The 12,256-nt window shown below is 52.6% G+C and overlaps 1 protein-coding gene across 2 annotated transcripts in view; it reads right to left on the minus strand.

Moving 5' to 3' along the window:
• Positions 1-12,024, minus strand: part of CD82 (CD82 molecule) — a 50,484-nt gene extending 38,460 nt beyond the window's left edge. Inside the window, exons 1-2 of one of the 2 annotated variants that reach the window (XM_010964645.3) lie at positions 11,814-12,024; positions 11,148-11,212 (exon numbers count right to left, since the gene is read on the minus strand). The gene's annotated coding sequence lies outside the window, so the exon portion shown is untranslated. The remainder of the gene's footprint in view (positions 1-11,147; positions 11,213-11,813) is intronic. The other variant, XM_010964644.3, reaches the window with a different exon arrangement.
• Between the last annotated feature and the right edge of the window lie 232 nt (positions 12,025-12,256).

A 12,256-nucleotide genomic window follows, 5' to 3' on the forward strand; every position in this document is an offset into this window, starting at 1 on the left:
GTGAGGAAAGTAGCTTTATTTTTAGAAAGAAGCCAGCGGCCACAGAAGAGAAGTAACCCTCTCAGGGTGGGAAAGTATGAGAGTCACAGGTCTGAGGCTGACCTTTAGGGGCTCAGCTGTCCCCAGCCCACACAGACCCAGCATCCTGAGCCCTGCCGGCCTGGCAGACCCCCAGGGGCTTGGGCCCACAGCAGCCCCCGTCCCTGCTCTCCTTGGTGAGTTAACTAACCATGTCAGCCAGTTCACCTGCTGGACAGAACCCGAGACAGCTGAGTTGGCTTGGCCACAGCACCAAGGCTTCCACGAGGGAAGAAAGTGGCTGGAGCTGGGTCTGGAAGGATGAGAAAGACTCAGATCAGGAGACAAGGGAGGAGGTGAGGGTACAGGCAGAACAACAGGGCAGGGGCACCGAGGCCTGACAGTCTGGAAAATTCTGTACCATGCATTTGGAAGGCAGGCACAGTCCTCAGGGGAACCAGGGGCTGAGATGGAGGGTGACCTGGGCCAGATCCCACCTCCCCCCACCACCAGGAACTTCAAATGCCCTGGCCTGGGAAGGAGCCAGTAATAGGGACAGACAGGACCACCCTATCTTCCCTCCCCAGAGGGAGGATTTCTGGCTAGCCTTTCCTGGAGTCCTGGGCCCCTGGCACCCAAAAGCCACTAGTCCAACTAAGAGTCCCAATTCTGAGCTGAGAAGAAAGAGGAGCCCAGAGTTCTCCCTCCTTACTTAGGATGCAGCTTTTGGTGATGAACCAGGCTCAGGATGGCGAGTGAAGACAACACAGGTTCAAGTCCTGCCTCTAGCCCCTCCTTAGCTGTAGGATGCTGAGCATGTCACTCACAGCCTCTGTCATCTGTGAAGTGGGCTCAGCAATAATACCTTCCTTGTCTGTTTCACAAGGAGGCTTGCAGGACTAAGGTTGAGAGAAAATGTCCACTGCTAAAAGCTATAAAGCATAAGATATCATTATGAGAAATGAGGGCTTGGGGGACCTGTGTGAGTCAGGATCACACAGCCAGGTGGCAGCCAAGCATGATCTGAACTGAGTCTCCTGTTGGCTAGGCCAGGGCCTTCCTCCCACTGCAAGACCCTGAATCCCAGGGGAGCCACGCCCCTTGGGCTGGCCCTCTTTGCGTGAGTGGTGGATGGAGCACAGGTTGTCTTCCCCACATTCCAGCTCCTTTGGTCCAGGATCCATTGCGACTCCAGACCCAGGGGTGCCCGGACATGGAGTTTGGGATTAAAAGCCCAGCTTTGCCCTCCTTCAGCTGTGACCTTGGGCAAGTTATTTCAGCTCTGGGAGCCTCCGCTTCCTTATCTGTAAGTGGGGGCTGATGATAACCTCTCCTGGCGAAGGCACTGGGAAGAGGATGACTTGACATCATGGTTGCACAGTGCCCGGGGCTGGGCCTGGCACACATCAGATGCTCGACAGGTGAGGGTTCTCTTCTCTCCCTCTGCTTTGTCTGCCAGATAGCATGCAGGCTTAACTGGGGAAAGTTTCCAGCCTCCCGGAAAACTGGCCCAGAACAATGACCGGGGACATAAACTTGCTGGAGAACACTAGATCCTGGAAGATCAGGTTACTGAATGGTTAATGGAAGTAAAAAGTAGAGCAAGACCCTGGCTCAGAGACAGTGTAGGGGAACCTGCCATCCCAGCCCCCTCACATGGAGTCCCCTGGGCAGGCACAGTGTTCAGGGAACCTCTGCTCCTGCACCACACCTGCATGGGGGAATCCCAGGGAGCGTGCATGTGTGTGAGGGGATTCAGGAGGAGCAGGGAGAGGTGACAAGGCCAGGAGTCTTGTATTAGTGCTCCTCCCAGCTTTTAGGTCATCCTTGGACATATCAGATCACCTGCCAGAGCCTCAGTCTTCATTTCTGTAAAATGGGGGTGGTGGTAATTGTCTTATTCTTTTGCACTTAACTATCTAACAGCACATACTAGAGAAAGGGTGATGAGGTGGGTGTGGGGAAAGGTGAGTTCAGACCTCACATGAGCCTTTATTAAATAAGGCAAGGCTCCTACTGTGAGCATTCCTAGGAGCTGAAATTCACCACACAGCCTGTCCTGCCCCAATCCACTCCTGCACTGGTTCTCAAAGTGGGGTCCCAGACCAAGAGCAGCAGCATCTCCTGGAGACATGTTAGCAACACACATTCCTGGGCTGCACCCCAGACCAATGGAAACAGAAACTCTTGGGGGTATAAGCTGTGTTTTAACAAACGCTCAGGAGACTCTGATGCATGTCAGAGTTAGAACCATTGCACCACCCCATGAGCCCCCCTCCGACTCCAGAGAAACTTCTTCCCACAGATTCACCTTCCCACTCCCTGGCTCCCAGAAGGCTGCTGGGGAGGAAGGAGCCACCATGGAGAGAGGTCATTAAATAGTAAAGATCCCATGATTAGTTAATGACACTACAGGCTCCCGGAGAGGAGGAGGGTCAAAAGTCAGACTGAAGTTGAAGAGTAAAATCTCCTCCATATCTGTCTGTCTTTCTCTTTCTGTCTGACTCTTAACACACACACACACACACACACACACACACAGAGGCCCCAAGGTTTTGCCCTCTTCCTTCTGTGAGTTTGCTAACTAACATTGAGAGACAGCGCCTCTCCCCCCAGGGGGTGGAGCTGAATGTGGGGGTACATTCTGGTGGGTATCTGGGAAAGGGCTTCTCCAGGAGAATTTGGCCCCCAGACCTGGAGTTTAAGAACCATCTGACTGGGAAGCCACTTCTAAGAATTTAGTCTGTGGCGATCATTAAAGTGGAGCACAAAACAGACGTATGGACAAGGTGGTCACTATAGCAATGTGGGCACTAATGAAAAATGCAAAACAGCCTCAGTGTGCAACAGCAGGGGAACGTTTAAGTGGGTCATGGCAGATCTGTGTGGTGCGGTACTATGGAGCCGGGAAACCCGTCGTGGAAGAATATTGAATAACATGGAAAAACCCTCCGTCCACGCTGTTAACCTAAAAGTGGCAGCACAGGAAGTGGTTCATATGGTATGATCCCAATCGTGTTTGTGTGTGTGTGTGTGTGTGTGTGTGTGTGTATACACCAGACTGTTCACAGTACTTATCTCTGAGCAGTTATTTCCTCCTTTGCATCTGTTCTTCACCCTCCAACTTTTTCCATGAGACTATTTCTTTAATAATTAGGAGTTTTTTTCTTTTTTTTAAAGGGCCCATTGGTTCAGATGGAGAGGAAAGCTTTTAAAAAGTTGACAGAATGCCTCTTCCCTACATCAGAATCACTGGCCTGGGGGCGGCAGGGGGTACCACAAGGGAGCCTTGGTCCCCCCAGGTGGTGTTCACACTCTGCATGGTCGCCATGTGGTCCCCATGAGCATGATCAGGACCAACAAGTAGGAGTGAGGGTGGGTTTACTCAAATCCTATGCCGCATTCTTTGAGTCACATCTGCCCAGAGATGAAAGGCAGTGAGCTCTCCAAGCCTTGAGGTGTGCAAGCAAAGGCTGAATGTTGTTCATGGGATCAGACTAGGTAGGCAGGTGGATTCAATGAACTATAATGCTGCTCACAAGACCATGATCTTGTGAATCTAGTCACAGGCTCCCAACTTTGTCCTCAACTCTAAGCCAAATGCACCCAGGTCGAGGCTGGGCTCAGACAGTATGATCAAGGAATAAGTCCATAGAGGCCTCAGGCTTTCCTGACCCCTAGATCTGTAAACGGCCCTGAAAAGCTCTTTCACTCCAGATCAGGGACTTCCATCTTTGGGGAAGAGGATGCTGTCACTTCCCCAAAGGGATGGTAGGAGCAGCCTTCATTCATCACTATCACCTTTATCATCCTCTGGCTTATATGGGGGGTTCATTCAGTGCTGGGCCCACTATTGAAGCATTTTACCCACAATCATTATCTCATTTAATCTTCACCAAAAGCAGGGAGAGAGGTGCCATTATCATTCTCCATTTCATGGATAAGGAAACCAGGGCTCCAAGAGGCTGAGAAACTTGTCCAAAGATGAGTAGATAGTGGGAGAAAGAGCTGGCCCCTACTGAGGTCTGGGCAACATCAAGGCCTGAGGACTTGGAAGAAGTCTAAGCTAAGCACGACCCCAGTGGTCCCCTACGCAGCCTGCCCAGCATGGATTTCTGATATGCACACGAGAAGCATGGCACCACGCTATACAGTCCTGGTAAAAGGGAAGCCGCCAGACGCTGCCAGAGAGGGTGTGGGGTGGAGAGAAAGGAGACTGGAGGGGCATTGGAGAACTTCTAAAAGACACAGCCTCTGGCCCCAGTTATTCCTCTGCTGTGAGTTCACAGAGGCCAGGGGTCAGGGAGGTGGCTTGTCTATGTGACCAACAGTGACCCAGTGCCTTGCCACCCACTCACTTGCAGCGGGACCTCAGACAATCAATCCTCCCCCGCCCCCACTGAGTTTCTATTTTTCTCTCTGCCTGAGGATTTCTCATCATGTCCCACTGCAAACAACATTCTAACATTCCATCTCCTAAGATGGTGAATGGAAGCGTGATTTTTCCAACTTTAGTAGTAGAATTACTCATCATTATCATTATTGTTAGCAACATCAAATTAACATTTACTGAGTGCCTGAGTACCAGGCATCACTGGAAGTGCCTGAGTACCAGGCATCATTGAGAGTGCCCAGTAGGTATGTGGGGGAACACACATTCCTCTCTCCACCTGTTTCCCTCACGAGGGACCTCAACGGGAAAAATACCTCAGGCCTCCCTCTGCTCCCTTCTTCAGTTCACACCAGGACCCCAGCAGTGGCTCATCTGATTGGTTCATCTGGGAGACGTACTCGGCATGCTCAGCGGGGCCCCGCCTCTCACTGAGCGAGGCTGCCTGCAGGGAGCAGTCTGTCTGGGCTGCTCCCCTGCTTACTACCAGCTCCTGCAGGGAGGCTGGCTCCTGTTCAGCAACGCCTGTGACCGGACGGGTAACTCTGCCAGTTCCAGGGCAGACGGTTAGCAAGTCCTCTGGGCAATGGATCTAAAGCCACATCCTCTGGGCTTCCTTTGGCGCTCCAACTTTGTCAACAGTTCTTTTCACTTGGTTCCAAATTTAGGAGAAGAGGACTTCCCTCTAAAACTTCCACAAGTGTGAGGCTCCTTTAACCCTCACAGCACCCCCTCAGAGTTAGGTATTATTATTACCCCTAGTTTACACGTGAGGAAAGTAAGCCCTTTGGTGTCAAGGATTGTTGAAAAGCTTTCCAAACACCAGGCAGCACTCAGGGTGGGTCCACCATGATGGAAGCTGTATTCATATCTGACTCTAGTCTCCCTGCATAGACACTCCCTCAGTCTTTTGAGGCTCGACAAATTGATACTCACTTCAAATCAACACCCCATCCCCTTTTGAAATAAATATGATTATTAGCAACAATAAAAACCTCGATATGATCCCAAGTTCATATAATACATTTTTGTTTAAATATGTATAGTAAGCTTTTTGATAGCTTTATTGTATAAGTGTATAAAAATAACAGGGGCTCACTGCAGAAGATTCAGAAAACAGGGAAAATAAAATAATAATAATAGTAGTAGTAGTAGTAGTAGTAATAATAATAATAATAATAATAATAATAATAATAATAATAAAGGTCTGTAATCTGATCTAGCTAATCCCATTATTAGGTGTATATTTAAGTGTATTCATCTACTTCTTAGCCTTGTTGAGTGCAGTTGCTGGGGGATGCTCAGCCATTCTGTGTCTGCAGTGCCTCCGTGGCAGTGTGAGGACCTGCCCACCTACTGTGGTCGTCTCAGTGCAGAAGAGGCTAGGCACCCGGCAGTCCTTTCCCTGAACAAAACCCTGCAATTCTCCACTGTGATACTACACATATGTCTCTTACCAAAGTCAAGTGCAGCAAATGCAGGATAATAGAGTTTTGCAGCTCAGGAAGGGCTTTAACTTGCCCAAGGTCACATGGCAAGTAAAGAATGAGCTGGGATCAGAACCCAGGTCTTTGGATTCCCAGACTCAAGCTGTTCACCAAGCTTTCCTGCCCCCAAAGACGTAAATCCTGCTTCCTATTAATAACAGCAACACCACCCCAAAGAGCTGGTACATATAAAGCACTTACTACGTGCCAGGCACATGTCATAAATGCTTCACAGACATTAATTCGAATCATTCTCAAACAACCCTATGAGGTATGTACTAGTACCATCTCCATGTTAGAAGCTGAAACTGATGTGCAGAGGGCTTAAGACACTCGCCAGGGTCACACCGAGCAGGTGAATAGCAGAGGTAGAAATGATCATCCTCAGGCAGTTTGATGCCACAGTCCATGACATTGCCTATGGTTCCTTCCCTACTGTCCTGGGGCAAGGCCAGCTGGACCCCAGGCAGGCTTCCGCAGCATTTGCTGCCTGAAGAGTAAGAAAAATAGCCTGGAGGGGTCACCCTCGTGGACCAGGTCACTCTGCAACTTCACAGCAGAGCCAGGAGTTGAACCCAGGCTTCCTAACACCCAGGCTCCAGCACTTTGTCCACTTTCTGCATGGGTCCTATAAGCCTAGCTCCAGAGTTCTCAGCAACTCCCATCCCAGATCACCCAACACAGCAGGGAAGGTCAGGAGTGGGGCCCAAAGAAGGGGCAGAAGTCCCCACTGCCGACAAAGAAGCCAGAGGGGAGAGTGGAGGTACCTCCCAGAGCTGCCCACCTGGTGATCGCCAGGGGTACTGTTAGGGGTGGGCCTCCTAGAGGGCATCTTCCCACCCCCCAGCCTAAGCCCACGTCTCACAGGGCAGGAGCACCTTCCGCAAATAACTGCTGACTTGAAGGTGCCTTTGCTGGCTGAGTCAGGGCTCACTAAGGGCCAGAGAGGCCCCTCCCCAAGCTGGGGCTGGAGGAAGTTGGGTTCTTCCCCTCTCAGGAGGAGAAAGGCCAGGTCTCACAGGGGAAGTCAAAGCCTGGACTGAAGCCATCCCAGGCCAGCCAGACCATTCCCACTTCCCTGGACCCCAGTTCCAGGCATGAGCAGGTAGGCCTGAAGGGCGATGTGAGGGCATCCAGCCCCTGCTTCCTGGCTCTGCTTTTGTCACGAAGTCATTGACGATCTGGCTCCGAGCTGGGTCCTACTGGGCCACCCTGAGGAGAATAACTTATTCATTCAACCATCATTTCCTGAACACCTGCTGTGGGCCAGGGCTTGTGCCAGGAGTCAGGATACAGAGATGGACAGAGCAGTCCTTGGCTGGCAGGATTCAGAGAGACACTCCATATGCCACAAACAGCAGCAAAGAGGCAAGTGCTCAGTGTAGACAGCACAGAGGAAAGAGAGGAAGGGAAAGGAGGGGGTTTGGAGAAAGTCTGCCTTTGACATACAGACCAACTTCCCCTCAGGAAGCTTAGAGTCACCCTGGGGAGACCCAGCCACCCCCAGGAAGAGGACCACATGGGCGGAAATGACTAGTGTCTTGGGGCATATGCACACTTATGCTGAAGAGGCACAGAGGGCCCAGACAGAAGGTTCCTGGAGGCCTGAGCAGCAGCCTCGTAACAAGCCTTGAAAGACTGGCTAGATGCAGAAAATAATATTCATGGCAGCAGCTCTCATTTAGGGATGGTTCACCATGCGTAGATATAAAATTGCTAAGTAAGTGCTTCACATGCACTTTTTTGTTTTAACCTCATGGGACCATGTCACTGTATGAAGTAGTTACCATTATTATCCCCAATTTACAGATTCTGAAACTGAGGCTCAGAAAGGGGCACATAGCTGAGAATAGTCAGGGGCAAGGTTTCTGCTCCAAGTCCAACTCTTGACCCCATACTGCACCATTTCCCTAATCTGCGGACAGGCCGAGGGTAGGTGAAGGTGCTTCAGGTAGGGGATAGGCAAGGTTAGGAGGAGGAAACAATTATTGTATGTTTGAGAGGAGTCGCCTAGTTCCAGGGTCTCTGTATTGAGACCTTGTGGGGTATGTGTGTGTGTGTGTGTATTTATATGTGCCCTGCTTTATAAATGACAGATCCCAGGTTACAGAACCCCCTGAGAGCCAAGTACAGAATAGGCCATTAGCAGAGCAGGGAAAGAAAGCCCAGAGAGGAGACAGAATTTATGAAAGGTCACACAGCCTATAAACAGAAGAGCTGAAACTAAATCTAAGAACCAGAATACCGGCCTCTTCCCTCCTCTCAGCTGCTTCTCCAAGTCAGCACAGAGTGAATCAGCTGCTGACAGGAAAACCACGGTGTAGGGGGAACCCCAGGGGTGAGTCAGGAACCAGCCAGCCCCCAGACACCAGCTGGGCCCATCACAGAGGCCCTGGGCCTGTGGTTGGCCTCCTCGCAGGCAGCATCACAGGGTGAGGGGAAGAGGGAAGCAGGCATAGCATGCTGCTCAGCCCATGTTTACCTCTGGGCTTCCCTCCTGCTCCCCAGACCCAGGCTTAGAGGAGGGAAGCGGGTGGGCAGGGCAGTTCCTGCTGAGATTAAACCGGCGCCCCGACTCCTGGCCCCGGCCTGTCCCACAGAGGGGCCCAGGCTCGTCCCTCTTGCCCGCCTCTCACAGAGCCAACTCCTGACTGGTGAAATCATAGCTGCCCCTTGAGCTTCCCATGGGGTGGAGGAAGTGGGTTTAAAGGTGTGGAGTAGGGGGTTAAGGCCAAGCCAAAACCAGGGGGTGCCAGCTGGCCCCAGATGCTCCAAATTGAAAGGGATGCTCAGGGCTTGGGGTCACTCAGCCTTGTGCCAGGAAGGGGCTGTCTGGTCCTCAAGGGGTAGCAGGGGCTGGGTCCCCAGGGTTGGTAGGAATTGGGGGAGAGGAGCTTCCAGGCAATGGTTCAAAAGTCTGAAGTCTCAAGAGAGAGGGGACTGCCCCACATTGTAGAAACTTCAGAGGAGCCCGGGAGGAGCCAAAAATCCGCCCATACCATGTGGGAAATTTGTGCCCCTACTGGTTAACCTCTTATCCTGGCCCTCCTTGGGCTGGGACTAGGAGGGGAGAGCTCCAAGTCCTTCTTCCCAGCAACCCTGCTCTCCAATCCCACCCCTCTCCCAGGCCCTCGACTGGCTCAGGTTCCCTCCATTTGGCCCAGATGTCTCCCTGTCCTGGGTAAAAACAGAGCCTTCTGGGCGGCTCCCTCGCTATCACTTTGTAGCACTCATCACCCTCCCCAGCGCCCACATCCACCCAATCCAGCCATCTTCCTGAGCACCTGCTATGCACCAGGGTCTAGGCTGGGTGAGGGATAGGAAGAAACCCGGGGCACACATTGGGACACTTGCTACACTGCCCTTCCAACAGTGCCTTTCCTATCCCCCAGCTGTAGACAATCCCAAAGCCCCCGAGAGCCTTCTGTCCCCATCACCACAGCCATCGGTTCCTTATCCCTTGCTCACTGGGTCCTGCACCCCAGTGCATCTAGCAGACTGTCCTTCTTAAAGTGGCACTCTGATTATGTCACCCCCCTGCTCAAAAACCTTTGGTGGCCCTCACTTTCTTCAGATCCAATCCAAACATCTCACCTTGGCGTTCAAGGTCCTCCACAAGTTGATCCAACCTACCATTCCCCCTTCACATCCCTGCACAGTCCCAACTCTTCAGCCAGACTGATCATTCTAGCAGTTTCTTAAAAATTCCCTGAACATGCTGACCACCTTGTCTTCCCCTAGGCATCTTCCTCTGACTAAAACGCTATCTTTGCTGTGGCTGCTGAAACCCTCCCAATCCTTCAGGTCCACCCAAAACTCCACCTCCTGCATGAAGCTTTCTTGAAGATTCCTCTGACCCTTTCTTCATTTATCTCCTATAAATGTTGCTGCCCCCCCAAGTCCTTTACCACATGGTAAGCAACTAAGAATGGGGTCAGTACGTCATCATCCATCATTAATCATGCGGGGAGGAGGGGTGGTGGGAGGACTTTCTACTAGATGTTTACTAAGCACTGTTTGAAATGAGCATCTCCTCCCTGCACAGGCAACACGTACTGACCTCTCTCTCTCACCACCAGACCAAACTCTAATCTTAAGCCACTCAAATACTTGAAGAGGGGAGTCGGTGGCCCCGAGCTGATCCAAGTCCAACCAGAACTTGGGATCCCAGGCAGAAAGTCCTGTTCAAGTCTCACCAACTCCAGGAAGCCCCTTTACCCCCAACCCTGGTTTCTCCAGAGTCTCACTTCTCCTGAGCACCGCCTCTTCCACACATATACACACTGTCTCCTCCACACAGTACAACCTCCAATCAGACCCTGTCCATTAGTACTTTCCAGCAGGTTCCAAAGTGTAGGGCTCATCTCCCCAGGAGATACAGGGAGCCAGTTGTCTTCGGTGCCCAACCCTGATCAAACAGATAGCAGGTATCCACACTGCCCCTCACTTCTACCCCAAGCCAAGCATGCAATGCAAGAGCTGGATTCTGGCCACCAGGCCAGTACAAACCCATGAAATCTATCTGGACTTGAGCCCTGGCCATGAGTTATCCTCTCCAGCAGGGGCATAGTAGGGATGGGAGCCTCACATTTAGCAACTCAAAATGAGGGCAAAAACCAGGACTGGCTAGTTGACGTCTGTAAACCTTAGCTCCATCTAATATACAGTGCTAAGTAAATATTTTGGGGGTTATTTGACTGGACATCTAACAGCTATAAGCAATATTACCAAAAATTCAGTTACTCTTTGGTCCAGATGATACACTCTTCAACCCCAAAATGGACAAAATGATACTGGTGGCAGGTGGCAAGTTTTGGCTCTCACAAGTTTAGGAGGAGCTGCAGCCAGCCTCTGGCCCTCCAAAAACAGTCTCATTCCCAGGCAGGAAGCCAGCCCATCACCTGCCTATCCACATCAGAGCAGCTGTCACACAGTGAAGTCTCACTGGTTCTTGGCGCCCTGCTAAGCACTATATACACATTATTCTATTGTCCTCACTACTACCATTGAGTACTGTCACTACCCCCATTTTACAGATGAGGAAACTGAAGCTTGAAGGGGGAGTGGAATCAGAATCAATTTGGTCCCAAGTCCTTGACCACTGAACTAGGCTGCCCAGTTACCATGGCCCTGGCACAGGGCACCTGCTACCACAACGGACAGCACCTGGACATGCAACAAGAACTCCAGGCACCGGGCTTAACTCTGGGCCCAATGGTTTGGAGGGGTTTTCCCTTTTCTTCCCCACTCACCTGGATAAGAACTTGTCCGCTAGTTTCTGCCAGGGGCCTCCCAAGCCAGCTCACCTGGAAAAGCCCTGAGAAGGGGACAAATGCCCGGCTGAGTTTCCCACCCCAAGTCATACTAGGCTCTCAGAGTTGGGGCAGGAGGAGGCTGAAATCTCCCTGACTTGGGTCCCCCACTCCGCCCCTGCTTCCCCAGGCCTATGGATTCAAGCCCCATCTGAGAAACTAGTGTGACCTTTAAAGCAATTCGCTTCATGCTCGCAAAGTTGGCTTTGCTCACTGCCACTCTGCAGGGAGGCAAACTAGTCTGGGCGGAGCGATCTGAATACCTGCGGCTGAAGTGCAGTCTGCTCTCAGCTGCCAGCCTCACCTTCCGGGATTTCAGCGAGAAAGGGCAACGGGACCATGGAGTTCACCCGGTTCACCCCCTTCCTCCTACTGGAACCCGAGAGGTCCTGAACCGGGTGGGAGGACGGGTCCAGGGTCACACATGACGGAGCCGGAGAATTGGGGATCAGGACTCAGGAACTTAAGCTCCTTCTCACCCACCAGCTGCCTTCGTGGCCCGACCTCACTTGTTCCGAGAAAGCTGCCTAAGCGGTCTCTGAAAGTGGAGGTGAAAACTAACTTTGCCCGTGGTTGTCCGGCAGGCCTCCCCCCGCCCCTTCTCACCTGCTGGCTCTGCTTTTTGCTTGGCGCTACAAGCCCGGCGTCGCCCGCTCGCGCCCCAGTCAGCGTCCGACTGCGCAACCCTGGGTTCAGTCACTCGATGGTCCCCCTCCCGGCGGTCCTCGGGGAACGCAACGGCCGGGGCCAGGCCCCGCCCCCTCCAGAGGCCCCGCCTTGGACACGCCCCTCGGCCGCCAGACTTGGGCCTCCAGCACCGCCCCCAGGTCCTGCAGGAATGTTGCCTGGCTCCCGACCCGACCAGGCTCCTCCCGCTACTGCCTCCCTTTTCTAACCCTCCAGCCCCGCCCCGGGTCCGGCGGAGGGGTGGGGCTCCGCCCCTCGCTCGGCCCCGCTACAGCCTCCCCAACAGAACCGGGCCTGCCCCGCCCCCACGTCACGCGGGAGGATGAGGCCAGTCCCTGGGCCCGCCTCCTCGGCCGGGTCCT

The sequence above is a fragment of the Camelus bactrianus genome, chromosome 10 (genome assembly GCF_048773025.1).
Source record: "Camelus bactrianus isolate YW-2024 breed Bactrian camel chromosome 10, ASM4877302v1, whole genome shotgun sequence".
Lineage (NCBI taxonomy): Eukaryota > Metazoa > Chordata > Mammalia > Artiodactyla > Camelidae > Camelus > Camelus bactrianus.